Source organism: Bos grunniens, chromosome 8 (genome assembly GCF_055505025.1).
Source record: "Bos grunniens cultivar Pamir isolate PY7600 chromosome 8, Bosgru_T2T1.0, whole genome shotgun sequence".
Lineage (NCBI taxonomy): Eukaryota > Metazoa > Chordata > Mammalia > Artiodactyla > Bovidae > Bos > Bos grunniens.
Window position 1 is genome coordinate 16,557,734 of NC_141172.1, and position 17,614 is coordinate 16,575,347.

At 36.4% G+C, this 17,614-nt stretch overlaps 1 protein-coding gene across 16 annotated transcripts in view; it reads left to right on the top strand.

Moving 5' to 3' along the window:
* The window catches only part of LOC147366710 (uncharacterized), a 1,020,409-nt gene that overhangs the window by 228,930 nt on the left and 773,865 nt on the right, over positions 1 to 17,614 (top strand). The window contains exon 6 of one of the 16 annotated variants that reach the window (XR_015168974.1): positions 1,895 to 2,052. The exons of the other annotated variants lie outside the window; for them this stretch is intronic. The gene's annotated coding sequence lies outside the window, so the exon portion shown is untranslated. The remainder of the gene's footprint in view (positions 1 to 1,894; positions 2,053 to 17,614) is intronic. 16 annotated transcript variants of the gene reach the window in all.

The window sequence follows — 17,614 nt, forward strand, 5'->3', positions numbered from 1 at the left end:
CACGGGTCTTGGTATATTTAAGGTGCTTCATTAACAGTTAATCCTTAATCTCCCAACTTCTCTTGGACGAGTCTACTGCAGCTGGCACATTAAACAATGCATTGGGATCAGATATGTCTTGTTTCCAGCTTCTTCTTCACCTGGGCTGCTTTCCATAGTGGGTGACGATGGGGAGTGTTCAGATACATGAAATATATTGTCGGCAATCATCACAGCAAAAGTCTTTTAAGAAACTGTTTGGTTTAAAGATGATATATGTACAACATGTTATATAAATTTCATGGCTAAGGTCTGACTGGATGTAGGTATGAATTATATTCCATTAACATGATTATCTTCATTTCATTTTACCTCTAAAATCCATTTGCTAATGAACAATCCCCAAATCATGTCTCCATCAGGGCCCAGTGAGAGATCTGCACTGGGCCTGCCATTAGTTGCAATAAGTGAGCACTGCTGCTGTTGTGTTTCTACGTTGCCGTCATAATTCAGTTCTGCTGCTCTCCTTGGTCCTGATGTGAGCAGGCACACTGTATCCTCCCATTGCCTAACACCCACCTTATCCTGAATTCATGTATTATTTGGTTTTCGTGCTCCAAGGCAGTCCTGATTGTCTTGAGTCAGCCTGTTCAGTTTTGAACTCTCTCCCTCCTCTTTGAGGCTTCCCTGATAGCTCAGTGGGTAAAGAATCTGCCTTCAATATGCGAGACCCTGATTCGATTCCTGGGTCAGGAAGATCCCCTGGAGAAGGGATCGGCTACCTACTCCAGTCTTCTTGGGTTTCCTTTGTGGCTCAGCTGGTAAAGAATCCGCCTGCAATATGGGAGACCTGGGTTTGATCCCTGGGTTGGGAAGACCCCCTGGAAAAGGGAAAGGCTACCCACTCCAGTATTCTGGCCTAGAGAATTCCATGGACAGTCTAGGAGGTTGCAAAGAGTCGGACACGACTGAGTAATGTTCACTTTCAGTGGCTCAGTGGTAAAGAATCTGCCTGGCAATGATGGAGATGCAGGTCCCTGGGTTGGGAAGATCCCCTGGGGAAGGAAATGATAACCCACTCCAGTATTCTTGCCTGGTAAATCCCATGAACAGAGGAACCTGCTGGGCTATAGTCCATAGTGTCACAAAAAATTGGATATGACTTAGCAATTAAACAACAGCAGCCTCCTCTCTGAGACTCAAAACTAGTCTGGTAGGCCAAACTGAGGATAAGAGTATAGCTGGACAGAGGCTGTATCATGATGACAACCAATGGCATTTTACCATTTTCTCACATTCATGGCTTAATTATTTCATTCTTTGTGTGTGTGTATATGTAAAATTGAGCAAACGGATATGTTAAGAGGATGGTTAAGTTAGATGGTTAAGCATTTAGTTCCATGCTCCACATTCTAGATCTGTCCAGTTTCAAACCTGGACCAGTTAGGATACCATGCTACATCTCTTAGAGAAAGCTAAATCAGGGGATACTCTTTCAGTGACTAAACTATTTTTGTGCTCAATCATGATTTGATGGAAATTCTATACTGTGAGCAAAGAGGACTATTTTAACCATTGAATATAATCTTTGAAAGAGTAATGTAAGTATTAATGGTACATTTTCCCATCTATTGCAAAGAGGTTACATTAATGATTAACAAACAATCTGCAGGTACTGAAAAGAGAACATTATATTAGCCAAAAAAAAAAAAAAAAGGTGGTTTTCTTCAGAGAAAGGTAAAGAAGCTCTGGCTGCTTTGACTAACTTCTGTTCAACATAAATTATGTAATTTGATATTACTGTAAAATTTTTTCTTTAAGAAATTAAAAGCCAATTTTTGCTGTTATATTGAAATTAATTGTTAATTATAAATTTTAGTGTTTCACCTTTTTTTTTTTTTTTGCTAATATACAGAGAGCATCTGACCATTGCCAAAACTCTGGAAAACAAATTGAGTTTAGGGAGGTGCAATTTGTGAAATTATTGTCAATTTATTAAAATTTATGCTGACTTGGAGGACTTCTTTTCTGAGACTGAATTATGGCAAATAATGCTGGCTGTTTTGCACATCGGTAAGGCTTTATCTTATTTCCTTTCTTTGTATACTGAATTGAGATTCCAAAATTCTGTATGAATTCTTTTTAAAGTCTGCTGCCATATATTTGTTCAGTTGCAAGTTCTTGGGTTTTACACTGTGCCTTCCTTTTTGCTAGTGGTTATGAAATTACAGTTAATTTGACATACAGATACTTTGCAAGGCAAGGAGTAGAAACTTTCTTGTGGTTACTGCATCCTACCATAATGCAGAAAAGAGGAATTTTGAAATCTGGTGGCAATCAGCTCAAACTGTGGATTTCCCATTTGTTTGCTCTATGACCCACTTCCCCCAGCACCTCATTTCCTTTAGGTGTAAAATGACAGTGAGTCTACTTACCTCAAAAGGAAAAAAATATTTTGGAAAAGTTAGATGTTTTGACTCAGCATCATCTCCAAAATAGAAAAGTAAAATATTTTTCTCTGTCTTCTTCTTGAAGGCAAACTCACTTTTCCAAACCACCCAACTGCCATTTGAAAAATGATTTTTTTCCCATTATCAGAGGAGCTAATGACCATTAAAATGGAAGGTGCTTAGTCTTTTTACAGAAGGAGCAGTTCTGAGAGACACAAGATGGGTCATAAATGCTCCTTGTTTGCGTAGATTGAACAATGGGCCAGTTGATGGATGTTCTTAAGGAACTCATCTTCAACTCAGGATTTTGATGGTTAGGATCTGAATAGTACCTTTTCTAAGCACTCAATGCATTGTTGAGTACATGCAGCTGGTCACTGAATATACTTGCTGTATGCATTTTAAATTATCAGAAGTACACTAACTGTGTGTGTGTGTCTAAGCATGTGTATATTTTAATGCGATATTTAATATTTTTCTGTTTGTCCCAAAGAGAACACTGTAATATTTCATGTGGTCTTTGAAAATAAAAGTGATTGAAAGCCTTATTCATAAGAAAGACAAATATCATATGATATCACTTATATGTGGAAACTAAAAAAGAATGGTACAAATGAAACTGTTTACAAAACAAAATAGAGTCACAAATGTAGAAAACAAACTTACACTTACCAAGGGAGAAAAGGGTGAGGAGGGATAAACGGGGAGGTTGGGATTGACATATATACACTACTATATATAAGATAGATAATGATTAAAAGCCTACTGTATAGCACAAGAAACTCTACTCAGTACTCTGTAATAACCTATATGGGAATAGAATCTAAGAAATAGTAGATTTATGTATATGTATAACTGATTGATGTTGCCATACAGCAGAAATTAATACAACATGGTAAGTCAACTATACTCCAATAAAAATTAATTTAAAAAATTTAAATGAAAAAATGTATGTTGCAAAATTATTTAAAATTGGGTTAGTTAATAATTAGTAGAGAATGCTTAGGTAAATTACTCTTTACCTTTATGACAGGAAATGAAAATATTTTTAAAATGTTGTGTATATTGTAAAAACAAATACGAAGAAAAAATAAGATGTTTGTGCCTTGAGCATGTTGCAAAAGTGCTTCCTGTCATAAAGATAGGAGAAGTTTGTTTTTTCTTTGGTAAAGCCCATTAGCTAACAGATGGTCACCTCAATTGCCAGGTAAAGTTGGGAACAATTTGTGACAAATGGTGCTGTCAAGTCATCTTATTTGAGGACTAGTTATTATTTATCTTGAAAACATGTGTGTGATGGGTTGTATCTGCTTGGCTGTGTAAAAGGGTGAGATGTCTTTCTGTCTTTGCAATCCCTTGGCAGATTGCTTGCAATGCAGATCACATTTTGGGTAAATGGTTATTCAATAATACAAGGGTCTTCTTTCTCTTCTCTCTTTGTTGGAGAGGATTTTGGGCTTAGGAGAAGATATTGTTCTTAATTGTATTACCCCAACAAATGTCAAGGTCTCAGTAATGTAGAAAATATGTATGAAAGTGTAAGTTAAAATCCATATAAAATTATACATACATGTATTTTTTCATATGTATCACATACATCTTCAATATATATAGAAAGACTAGAAAGGCATGCACACATCTTTTTAAAAGGTGGTATTATGGGTGATTTTTATGTCCTTGTAATTGTTTTCAATATTTTTCTGTAATTGCACACAGTACTTCGAAGGCTAGGAAATTACTATTTTTTTAATTTGATCTTTTTAAATGATATACTAGAACTTGAGTGTAATCATCAAATTAGTGAGAATAAATTGCATCTCTGTTTCTTTTTTTTCCTTCTAAACATTGTGCATGTTTCAGAAAGCTGTTATTCATGCATTGGGGAGGAGGCCTTGTCTTCAGAACTGAGGAAAAGAAGTCGTGGGTGGGAAACGTCAGTAAGCTTTAGACGAATGGTCTCATCTGATGGTTGAGCACGTAGAGTAGACATCGTCCATACACTCTGGCAAAGGAGAACAGAAGACAAAAAGTTGTAAGGAAGTGGGCAGAAAATATCTTTCAGCTATTTGGTATCATGCTACCTCGGTCCCCTGTTCAGCTTCTCTCCTAGTGACCACATCAAAGGTAAAATAATAGATGATTAAAAAGAGGGGACTCCTATGACTGTGGCGATGACAGCAATGAGTTAAAAGCAGAAAAGAGATCATGGATTCTGGCACAGGAGAAAATCCAGTAGCAACCCTCCACAGGCAGCAAATAATTTGTTTGAGTGCATAATTAATAGATTTGTCAGAAAGTACTTAGATTGTGAAATATTGCGCGTAGCCCTCTTTCCAGATGGATTAAGATGAATGGGTCCTCCAGCAGCGTATGAAACCTCATTGCTCAGCGGCTGGAGAATTGCTGCATCTAGAGTTGTTTGAATCTCTGCCTCTCTGCACTCTACTTTCTCTTTCCCTGGCTGCAGGGGGAGAAATGAATAGAATGCTTCTAATTCTGATATTGAATGGTGTCCTTTACCTAAAGGGCATCCAAGCAGACAAAATTAAATCAGATGCTCAATGGGGGAAACTTTCCACTAAGCAGGAATTTAAAATAGGGAAATGTATTAACATGTTGAAAAATGGGTAAATTAAGCCGATCTGTGGATCAGAGGTGTGACTTTTCAGCAACAAGCCACAGAGGTATTTTATGTGCAGTTGCCTGCACATTGAGAGGTGACACATGCCTTCTTTACCCTTGGAAATATCCGTGTAATACATACCTGGGGGACTCATATAAATTGGCTGGTTTAAAACAGTAGGATGAGAATCCAGATTCTGTTTCTTTTTAGACTAGAGTTGATGTAATGGAATTACCTATCAGCATTTTCCATCTGAGAATTCTTGCAAAGGATGATGATTCTTGCCTTAATGAGTGGAGGAAAAGCTGTTATTTTTGCTCCCCAGAATGGTTAAATGAAATTGTTTCATTCTCCAAGCTTTCTTTTATGGTAAAAAATTATGCTATGTTTTAAGGAAAATGGACAGTGTTTTTAGGCTTTTTTGTTTGTTTCGTTTTTCTCTTTTAGTAAACAGAGGAGATGGAGACAAAGGCCAGCATCTCTCCAGAGACCTGAGGCCATGCTCTCACGTTACTCTTTAGTCTTTTCTCCTGAGCAGGTACATAGCAGAGCCAAGGTCAAAGCAACCTCTCATCTCATGGGGAGGGGCTTTTAAAAATGATTGGTCATTAGTGGCTTATACAGATTATTTGCTAGGGCAAACCACTGTGAATAGTACTGCTGCTGCTGCTAAGTTGCTGCAGTCGGGTCCGACGCTGTGCAACCCAGGCTCCCCCGTCCCTGGGATTCTCCAGGCAAGAACACTGGAGTGGGTTGCCATTGCCTTCTCCATGAATAGTACTGCTGCTGCTGCTCTTGCTGCTAAGTCGCTTCAGTCGTGTCCGACTCTGTGTGACCCCATGGACTGCAGCCTACCAGGCTTCTCCGTCCCTGGGATTCTCCAGGCAAGAACACTGGAGTGGGCTGCCATTGCCTTCTCCGTGAATAGTACTAGTAAGCACTTAATAAATTGTTAACTGTTATTTTATCTTCCATTAGAAAGTATTGACTTATCTCCTAAATCACTGAATTCGATTCTTTGAATGTGTGGACTTAAAACATAGTTACAACTTAAAAGTTGAGAGTTATATTTTATTCAGTGGGAATTTTTAGGATTTCAAGCCTGGGAGACAGCATGTCAAGTGACCCTGAGAAAACTGCTCTGAGGAGGTGAGGTGAGGAGCCATGTTACCTAGACATTTTACAACAAAGGGCAGGTAGTCTAGACATCATAAGATTACTGTTAATTAAAGAAAACCAGATAACCCAAGTTAAGAAATTTAGCACTTTTTATGTATGGGAAGAGTCTGGGCTCACTGAAATCGTTCCTTTGATATGTACCTCAACTATCTAGGGCCAGTATCCTGTTTTCCCATCCTGAGCTTCCTCAGGGGTCACCATGGAGAGTGGCTGAGGTCTGATGGCTGCTAGATGGCAGGTATTCTTCTTTCTGAGTTCCCTCAGGGCTCACCAAGTCACCGTCCATGGTGGCTGCAATCGCTGATGGCTGTTACATCCTTGTTTACTGAAACGGCAGGAGATATTCCCTTTCTCAACTGTTAGGCCTGAGAATCAGCATTTACCAAACTTGTCTGGGAGTACTTTTACATACTAAGAGCTTAGCATCTTTGGTTATATGAGAAGTGGAATGTTTTATCCCTTCAGCCATTTCTGGATCACTGCTTGGAACCTGAGGCAGGAGATCTCTGATAAAAAGAAAGGAGATGGATAGACATGGTTTCAGAATTTAGAGTGACTTTTCAGTTATGCATGGTTTGCTGCTTTAATTTTTATTTATTTACCCATTTAGTTATTTTTTCTGGTTTTCAATAAATATTTCTTGAGAATCTGTTCTGTATCAGATACTTGGTAAATTCTGGAGATATGAAGGAAATAAGATGTTGCTTTCACCGTTTGCTCTGGAATCCATCCAGGTACAAGTTCTCTAAGGCTCAGAAAGCATAGTTGACCCTCAAGTCTGATGGGGTTCCTGTCTCAGGACTCCTGCTTTTGCTTATTTTAGAAATTTCTCTACATTGACCTTCTGAAGTATCTGAGCCTCAGCTTTCCTATAGGTCTTTGCTTTTTTAATTTTTCCCTTGGTTTCTCAGGCCTAACAGTTGAGAAAGGGAATATCTCCTGCCATATCAGTAAACAAGGATGTAACAGCCATCAGCGATTGCAGCCACCATGGACGGTGACTTGTTGACTTTTTTTTTAAATTTTGATTGCTTCATTATCTCAGAGGTTGGGCAGCTGGGAATTGACATGAAGGAGGAGAAGAAATTATATAATGTTATCAGAAAATTCAATAAATGAAACTAAGCCTTCATTTAAGAAAATGTGTTTTAGATCAGAGAAATATAATAACTAAGGATCTCAATAGCTTGGGATATACTTTAAGAGCAAATTAGTATTAAAATAAAAAAATGGACACCTGTGATATTTTGACATCACTTCAGTGTAAGGAAAAATGCAGGAACTTACTTCATGATAAATTAGATTTATTAAATATCACCATTTTCTGTTTTCCCATAATTTGCTGGTTAGAATCAGATAGAACTCTGGATTTATTCAAATAAATATAACCATGATGCTGAAATCCTAGAAGTCTAGTCAAATAAATTACCTTGACACAGGGGTTTCTGATAGATGAAATAAAAATATTCTGGAAATAGAAGAATTGTGGGCATTAGATGACCTTTTTAAGTCACTTTGGGAGAAAAATTAAATGGCAAATGAATTCTAATTCTTATCTCTCTCAATATATCACAGCAAACTATATGGAAATATATTCCCATGGTAAGCTAGAGGGAATGGCTTAATGATTTAAAACATCAGGTTTGCAATGATTAGAAACCATGGAACAGTCGGTTTGAATATCAAAACACTTAGCTTAATCTTCCCTCCTTCCAAAACATGTCAATAGAATATCTAATTCAGGCTGGGGGTGTGTGCGTGTGTGTGTGTGCATATGTTATAAATGAAGTGATACCCTGAAAGAGCAAAAGATAAGGATTTTTAGAGAAGTAAAAGTTTCAAAGGATTATTTTCTTTGGAAACAATTGTTCTCCTTTTATGATTTCTGTAAAGCACTTGATAAAGCTGGGAAAATTCGATGTTATTTCTCCATTCCAGGAGAGGAAGCTTAGATGTCTTTGCATAATGTTACAGTGTCCATTTTTAATTAACCTCAAAGAATCTTGAGAATATGTGATCGGTCTAAAGGGTTCGCTTGATGCCTAAGCCCATTGCACATGATAAAATCATATATTCTCAGTCTAGGGAAAGAGATGCTGAGGGTGACAGTTCCTCTCAAAAACATCAAGGTTTTGAAAGACCTTGAAAAAAATCAATAATCATCTAGTAGTATATTAAATGCCTGTGCAGCAAATGTAATTTTTAGATATAACTATTGCAAAAAATTCCTAAAATATAACCAATTTAGGTGTAAATTGTGTCAAATAGGCATGACTGGGTGCTAGAGAAGATATGGATGCACACTATGCTTTCTGCAGATCCGAAATCCATTTTCTCCTTTGACGTGTGAAGTTTGGTGTTTTACTCGGTACAAAAATCCTACCAGTTTTAAAAATAAGAATATATCAATTTAAGAGCCTAGTATCACGAGGAACACTTATAAAAGTCCTCCCTGTAACTCCAGGCAAACAAGTATGAGTCAAAAACCAGGCAGGATACATTGATCTTACTTTAGCAAAGCAAGCCACCTGAATTATATAGTCCAAGTCATCCTTAGAAATAGAAAAAATAGAGTGCTTAATTTGATCATTTGCATTCTTTGGTGACGTTTTCATCCTTGAGGACCTAAATTTCAGTGCCAAGAATAAATCATTCTGCCCCACTGATTCAGATGATAATAAATCTCAGCATCCATGTCAGTAGTTAACAAAGTAAAGGCAACTCTTTTAATGGTATTGAAAGGAATCCAAAGTAAACTTCTGTTAACTCTTCAAAGAAATGATCCCTTCTCTAACTGTATCACCTTTCGTGTGATAGCAGCCTAGTTTAAGAAGAAATCTTCGGAGGAGAGCCCTAGATATGTTTTTAAAAAAGTAAGTAAAGTGAAGTGAAAGTCACTCAGCTGTGTTGACTCTTTGCGTTCCCGTGGACCATGGAACTCTACAAACCAGAATACTGGAGTGGGTAGCCTTTCCCTTCTCCAGGGGATCTTTCCAACCCAGAGATTGAACCCAGATCTCCCACATTGCAGGTGGATTCTTTACCAGCTGAGCCACAAGTAAGATAAATTTTTTTCTAAAAATAAAATAAAAATATTCTTATTGAAGAAAAATTAGGAGAAGTTAGATGTAGAAAGAAGTATACAAAAAAAAAAAAGAAAGAAGTATACAACAAAAGTTTAATTCCTTCACCAAGAAACAGCTCTTAGTAATATTTTGGTGTACATCCTGTTACCCAAGGAATTTTTCTTGAAATTCTGGATTATTTCTATGTGTAAAACACTATAAATAACCCACAAAAAATACTATGTATTCACAACTCAGATTTACTAAAAATGAACAGTTTGCCATAACTGCTTCAGGTGTTATTTTTAATTTCAAATTTTCCAATCTATTATTGAAACAAAGTATAACTCTCTCTTTGCTATCCCTCTCCATGGAGATGTAGCCACTGCCTTGACCTGAATATAATTTTACCGGAGACACATGTATCCATGACCAAACAATATAGAGTTCTGATTTGCATGTATTTACATTTTACGTAAATATATTGTACATGTTTCCACAACTTTTTTTTCACTCAAAATTGTTTCCCATATTCATCTGTTTAATTAGGTAATATAGCCCTTTCATTTGAACTGTTTTAAAATGTTACACTGTATAAATATTAGTCACTTAGCTATTCCCCTATTGATGAGTACTTAGGCTGTTTCTTTTACCTTTTTAATACACTATAAAGAATGTTTTAATGCCTATATTTGTGCAAGCATGCACACACTGCCTATATTTAATAATACCAACTTGTTCTCAGTAGTGGTTATAGAGTAGATAATTCTTCTGGTTATGGAAGCTGGTTCATCCTCTACCTCCTTGTCAGCAGGTGGTATATTCAGGTTTTATTTATTTCCCTATAGCTCTCTGCAGTAATGTGTTACCTTAATGTCATTTTAATTTTTTGTGTCTCAGACTACTAGTGAGGTCAAGTGTCCCTTCATAAATATAATGACCATTTTTATTTCCCCTTTTATTGCCTGTCCATATTCCTACAGTTTTCTTCTACAGAAGTCTTTGATTTCTGTATTGATTTCAATGTACATATTAACCAATTAATTTTGACAATTTTATGCCTTGAAAATATCTCTCAATCTGTTATTGATTTTTAAACTTGGCACATAGTTTCTTTGGGTACATTAAAAATAATATATCCATATTTACAAGTATTTTTAATTTATGGTATGCACTTTTTATGTCTAAGAAATCCAACTCCATCCCATTATCATAAAGATTTTCTCCAGTATTTTCTTCCAAGAATTTAAAAGTTGTTCTTTTTCTTTTCACACTAATTAATATATTTTGGTTATATTGTTTTATTAGTTGTGAAGTAGAGATTTGCTTTACCATATATACAATTATTAGCCTAAAACCACTTCATGATTACAGTATCACTGTGTGTATGTTTTTAAGAAAGTTAATTTTGCTATAAATACTTAATTACTAGATACACAGAGTTTTCATTATTTTAAATAAATTGTGATCTCAATGGTGAATTCTTTAAAACATTAACTACTGGAAAGTACTCTTTAATTTCTAAGGTTTTTGTTAACCCTCCATTTTTTTTTTTTTTGTTAATTTCTAGTTTATAACATGATCATCAAATAACCTATTCTGTAAGACAGTTGTTTAGTATTGTTAAGACTTCCTTTGTTGCATAGTTTATACTCAATTTTTAGGGATTATTTTTCTATGCTTAAAAAGAATAAAACTGCTTTTAATGATGCACAAAGTTCTGTAATTCAGGCTTAACATTTTATAAAAATTTGACGCTATACACCAAATCCACACTATTACAAAGAACAGCTATCTCCTAGAAACTAATAGAAGCAGCAGATAACAAAAGTAATAAGAATACAGGCTTTTTGCATGTCAGTATAACAAGCTTGATCCTATGGATGTATCTAAAATCCTCTGACCTTTAGATTTGTTCTTACCAAGAATAAGTGACATTCACAAAATGTCCATATACAAGGCCAAAATGAAGATACTGTGTATCCTGAATAGCGGGTTTCATACAACTGTAGATGTGATGCAGAAGTTCTGTAGGTACTGGAGGGAGCAGAATAGCATACAGTAAACATTGTGCCTTTACCATGAGAAGGGAATGCTGTCGCTTCCTCCCATGAGGCTTGGTCTAATCAAGTGGGAGACTGGGGGAAGATACGCAGTGACGGTGACTCAGGACATGCTGCTGCTGCTGCTGCTAAGTCGCTTCAGCCGTGTTTGACTCTGTGCGACCCCATAGACGGCAGCCCGCCAGGCTCCACCGTCCCTGGGATTCTCCAGGCAAGAACACTGGAGTGGGTTGCCATTGCCTTCTCCGCAGGACACACTTACCTCACAAAATAACACCTGGGGTAGGGATAGAGCAGCCTATGGAACTAGAAACGGACGGTGGAAGATTTCAGCAGCCACATTGCTCCCTGGGTGTTCTCAAACCAGTAGAAAGGAGGAAATGGTCAAGAGAGCAGAAGTGGGACCATCACGGAAAGGACTTGGGTAGGTACCTCTCCTCTGCAAAGACAGCTGTTCAGTGTTTTGCAGCTGAGAGGGTGGAGCTGTGACAGAATGATCTTGTGTTGCTATTTGTTTGAGTTGTAATTATGTTGCCTTTATCACTGATTCCTCCTGGAACCTCATTTGTGAGTCACACATTAATTCCATTCTTTCTGTACTTAATTAAGCATGCCAAAGGAAATATTTGTCACCTTTACCTATGACAGTGCTCCTTTTACAAATACAACTTCCAGCTTAATATAGAATACATTTCTTAATATCTATGGTTTTATATATGAAACTGAGAACCAAGCAGGAGACCCTGAGCCCCCTCAGAATGGATTCCCTGTAACGTTATTAGTTCTACAATGATGTTATATTGATTGTCATTGTTCTCTTGACTTCTGATGGTAGTTTTTGTGTCCATCTTAGTTCAGGATATTATATCCATGGTGAATGGTTCCTTTAATGATTATGAAACATTTCGTCTCTTCCTTAATAATATATTTTGCCTTAAAGTCTTGTTCATCATTTTCCATCCATTATTTTCTGTCATTTTTTCATTGTGCCTAAAGTGGGAATCTTGATTTTTATATTCAAGGCAAGTGTGGATTTATCCACAGATTTATCAGCTTCTGTATACCTATTAATTCTTTTATCTCACATGTTCCTTACACGTTGAATTTCCTCTTTTCATTGTGTACTTTATAGTAATTATCAGTCATTGGTAGGTTTTTCCTGAAAATTTTGCCCTCACTCTTGAGTGATAGTTGAGCAGGTCATAGACTTTTAAGCTTGTGTTTCTTTCCTCTTAGTTACTAGAAGACATAAGTCTCCTGTCTCAAGGCTTCTGAATTTGATCTGGGATACCTTTGTCTTCAATTGTCCTTCAATTTTAGGTAATTTGTCTTTTTTCTTTGACAGCATTTGTTTGCCTTATTCTTCTATGGTATTCTGCATACAATATATGATATATATGACCCAGCATGATTTTTTTTCTATCAGTTATTCTTGGGAATTCAAACTTCACATGTTTCGTAATTTCATTATTTCATTAAGTGTATTAATATATTTTCTCATCCAGACTTTCCTTTCTCTTTCTGGAGATGCCATTTACATGATTTTGAACCTTCTAAATTTAATACTTCATGCCTATTAACAACTGCAGTATATATTTTTGATTTTATCTTCCTGGGCTGCATTTTAGGTGATTTCTTTAAACCTGCCCCAAAGCCCACTAATTACATCTAATATTTTTTTAACCCTCTTACATGTCTTCTAAAATTCCTATTTGTACTTGTACAGATATACTCAGTATTCTTTTAAGAGCATGGTTGTGCTTCCTGATGGCTTTTAGATTTCTTTTAATCCTTTTAGTGGCTTTCATACTACTTTCACTGTCTATATTATATTATTTCTTTTACTTTGAGTGTCAGTTCAGTTTCTGTATCTATATTTGTGGACCCTTCTATATGGATTTGTTTGTTTTGTGTGCTGTTGGTAACCTTTTATTGTAGACTCAACTTCAGCTGGAGTTGTCTTCTGTCTGCAAAGTCCTGTGTACTGGAAGCAATAGAATTCCCTTCTGCTGGGGCCCAAGTGTATCTTTGGTTTTAGACCCTACTTTCAAGGTTATATACCTTTGTATTCCACGTATGAGCACGGCAAAGGTTTGAAGGAAATGCCTTCACCTCCTTCTACCCACCTAGAGCCCAGAGCATTTACCAAGTTTCTTTCCTATTGCTATGGGTCTGTGTACAGCTCTTTAATCTTCCTCACACAGAGGAATTTTAGAGTCCTAGATTTATGAAGCATTGATCATTTCATCTAACTTACTTATCTTTGTTATATATTTTTATCCAACCTTCTTAAGTGTAGCAGAGGAAATGGTCTATATTAAAATATTCGTCACTTTGTTGGCAGAGCTATACTATTTTTTCCTATTCAGTTTTCCCCATAGTTGAAATCATATTTTGTATGCAGCTTCAGGCCTTGGTTTTCCACTTAATAGTATAACAGTTAATATTATATATGTTATTACAAACTGTGAGTACAGCTTAATTGGTTACCCAGTTTTTCCTTGCATGCGTGTATCATAAGTTATTAGCCAGTTTACTATGTTTTGACAGTTAGATTGTTTATGAGTTATGTACTCCCATAAATAAGTCTACAGTGAGCATTTTTGTGCTCCCATTTTTTCAGATTATTTCTTGAGGATTATGTAGGATACTAAAAATTCTAAGCATTTAATAGCAATTTTTTAAAAGTAGTATTGATGGATGATTCAGACATGTGTTTATATAAATATGCTTAAATTGTGCCTTTTAAAATCACTAAAATTTAAAGTAATCTGAAGAGGATAGTCTAGATAAATATCCACAGATGATAACCAGAAGATGTAATTAGCTCTAAACCATCATTTCCCAACAGGTGGCCATTTCTTCTTTGAATACCTCTAGTGACAGTCATTAGGCAACCTTTCTTGGCAGTTTGTTCCCTTACTTAATTTTCTAATATTACTGTTATAAAGATTTTCATAATATTTAATCGAAATTACAGCAAGCTTTCATTTGAGCTATAAATATGTATCTGTGCCCTCTCACCTACACATTTAATAATTAGCAGCTAATTGGTATTTATGTAAAAATGTGTAGCTCATAGTAAAAAAAAAAAAAGATCATGTGTTCAAATTTCTTTACATAAAGAAATGTAAGCGTCAAGAAATAAAACAAAAAATGGAGCTCAGAGGTAGTATCAGAGAACCTCAAAGAGAAATAAATTATCTAGCTGCCCAGCTACAGGCCAAAGCTGGCCAAAGATCAATAGTAGTTACAAAACATTAAGTCTTCTGCCTTCAGGCAAGCAACTGAAATCTCTACCAGCAATTAAATAGCCCAAAGCAAGAATGTGAACCAATTGATCAAAGTTACAGGAAGGCAGATTTTGGCTTAGTGGGAGACAAACTTTCTAAAAGTTGAAGCTATCCAAGCCCATAATGAGGTGGTGAATTCTTAGCGTTTAAGGTTCTCTTGCAGAAGTTGGATTGTTTCTTATCAGCATGTTATAGAGGAGATTCTCACATAGGTGGCCTTCGAAGATATTTTAGGATCGTTACTTTGGACAAAAACTTAACAAGGAAAAGCTATATAAAACAGAGGGGCTTTCGTTGAAGCATGAGCTAATCTTATCCATATGGCTGCCTTCTTCTATCCCAAGTGGATGCTAAGGCAGCATAGAACAGTTTTTTATTTAAGTGAAATATAGTTGATGTACACTGTTATGTAAGTTACTTGGGCCATTAAACCAGATGACCTCCAGAGTTTCTCCATGCGCCAAGATGCTGTGAAATTCCCTCTTTCTCATTGCCTGTGTATTTTGTAGTGAAATGAGGGATCTGTGTGGTGAAAATCTGATAATATTTTTGAAATCATAAGCTGTGTTATCTGGGACTTGTGGTTTCAGGGAGTGGCTCAAAATGACAAGGAGACCAATCACATGAGCTTTATTTCTTCATGAACTAACCAACTTTACTGTATGCTATGTTCAGTGTTCTTGTGACCTAGCCTGGATAAGAGGAAAAGGCAATGGCACCCCACTCCAGTGCTCTTGCCTGGAAAATCCCATGGACGGAGCAGCTTGGTGGGCTGCAGTCCATGGGGTCTCGAAGAATGGACACGACTGAGCGACTTCACTTTCACTTTTCACTTTCCTGCATTGGAGAAGGAAATGGCAACCCACTCCAGTGTTCTTGCCTGAAGAATCCCAGGGACGGCAGAGCCTGGTGGGCTGCCATCTATGGGGTCGCACAGAGTCGGACACGACTGAAGTGACTTAGCAGTAGCAGCCTTGATCAGAGGCATTTAAAAAGAAGTATTTTAGTGACTATTTACCTTTAGCAGAAAATTCATCCACATAGTACAATAAGAAGCATATATAGATGTGTATAAACAGAAAAGTAATTCTGTATCTAAACCTATTGTGAGCTATCTAGTTCTCCTTCATAGTCTACCATGCTTACCAATTTCTTATACTTACTGTTGACCCTTGAACAGTGGAGCTCAGAGGCACTGACCCTCCACATAGTAGAAATCCCTCTCTAATTCATAGCCAGCCCTATGTATACTCTACACACTCATTTCCTCCGTATCCATGCTACTGCGTCAGTGGATTCAACCAACCATGGATCATGTAGTACTGCTGTTTTTACTATGGAAAAAGAAGCTGCAATAAATTGACTCATGCAATTCAAACCCACTGTCTGAGTCAGCTGTATACTTACATGGGTATTCTGTGCCTTAGCAAACGTACACACGTTTTCTTATTTTCCTATAATCATTGTACACATTGTTTCATCATAGAATTATGAAAATGACATTCTTCAGTGAATTGTCACTGAGGACACCATGATTTCAAAAACAGCTCTGTAGTGGATATGTTGAACAGAAAAAAGAAATCCTGAGAGGTTCAAAATAGTGGTTGTTTAATCATCCTCAGAGCAAAGCTCCCAGCTGATCCAGGATGGATATGAAGAAGGAACAATGGCATTTTTTTTAGAAGTTTACTGAGATTTGGAGATTATTATTATAATTATTATTACAGCATAACCTAGTATAGCTTTACTGTACTAATGATTCTAAAGTCACTCTACCCCTGAAGGAAGTTACTGAACATTAAAATCACCATTCGATACAACTTAAAAAAAAAAAAAATCAGTAAAGCTTCCCAATAAGTAGAAAGGAAAAAAAGATAAGAAATACCTCTTTATTCCATCAACTGAAAAGACTATACTGGCTTCTACAATTTTAATGTGATCTCTGATTAATAATAAATAATGGGCAAAGTAAATATTATTTTCTCTGAATAGATTGTATCAAAATTTGTAGCAAGAATGATAATTTTTTTGGCTTGGCTTTTGACTTTATCCATTTTTACTCTCAAATTTTAAAGAAATAAGCTCTTAACTGTCCTTAATAAGAGATTAATAAGTATTTCTATTTTGTTATTGCAATTTGAGAATTTGTAAACTTTTGCTATGACTTAAATTAAGATTGTATTGAAGAGGGTATTCAAGAAGCTCTTATCACAAAGTTTCTTTCTGTGAGCTCTCCTCATTTTAGCTGAGGGTTCCCAACTGTCTCCTTCTGTAAAGCCTCAGGCCAGTTACACTTGGGAGTTATGGGTCCTTCAGAAAAAAATGATAAAAACTAGGATAAGATAATCCTTTAATTCCTAAAGTCCTTTCTCTTTACCATTGTCTCAGTTATGTTCTTTCCAAATGTTTATTTCTCAGTAACCTAATACCATTTTGACGTTCCCATCTGTGCCAGTTATTTCTGAAATCTGTACATTCAAACAGGTAAAGGCTTAAGTGATTTCTCCCCTGCTTCCCCCAACCGTATCTTGATTAAAAATGACACTTCCTTCCTCCCACAGAGCCCCAGAAGATACTCTGTACTCTGTCTGCCTTTGCTTGGTCATTTCATTGTAAGATAAATGCTGATTCTGAAATTGAAACATAGAAACTTATGAAATTGAAACTCAGAGGGTAATATGCCAAACCATGTCAGACTGAAAAGAAAGCTAGCAAGAATTTTGGATAGAGAAGGTATTCTAAATAAGCCAGTTTATAAAGAAGAAAATGAAACAGGCTCAGAAAGAAAAACAGAGGTGACAGGGAGGAAGGGAGGGCAAGGGAGGAAGAGAGGGCAAGGGGAAAGCAGGCAAACAAGGAAAATGAGAGAGCATGGCGACCTGCCTTGAATGTAGGGAAAAAGGGAACAATTTAGGAGAAAGCCAAGAAAGCAAGCTCTATCTAACCAGACATTTGAAACTTT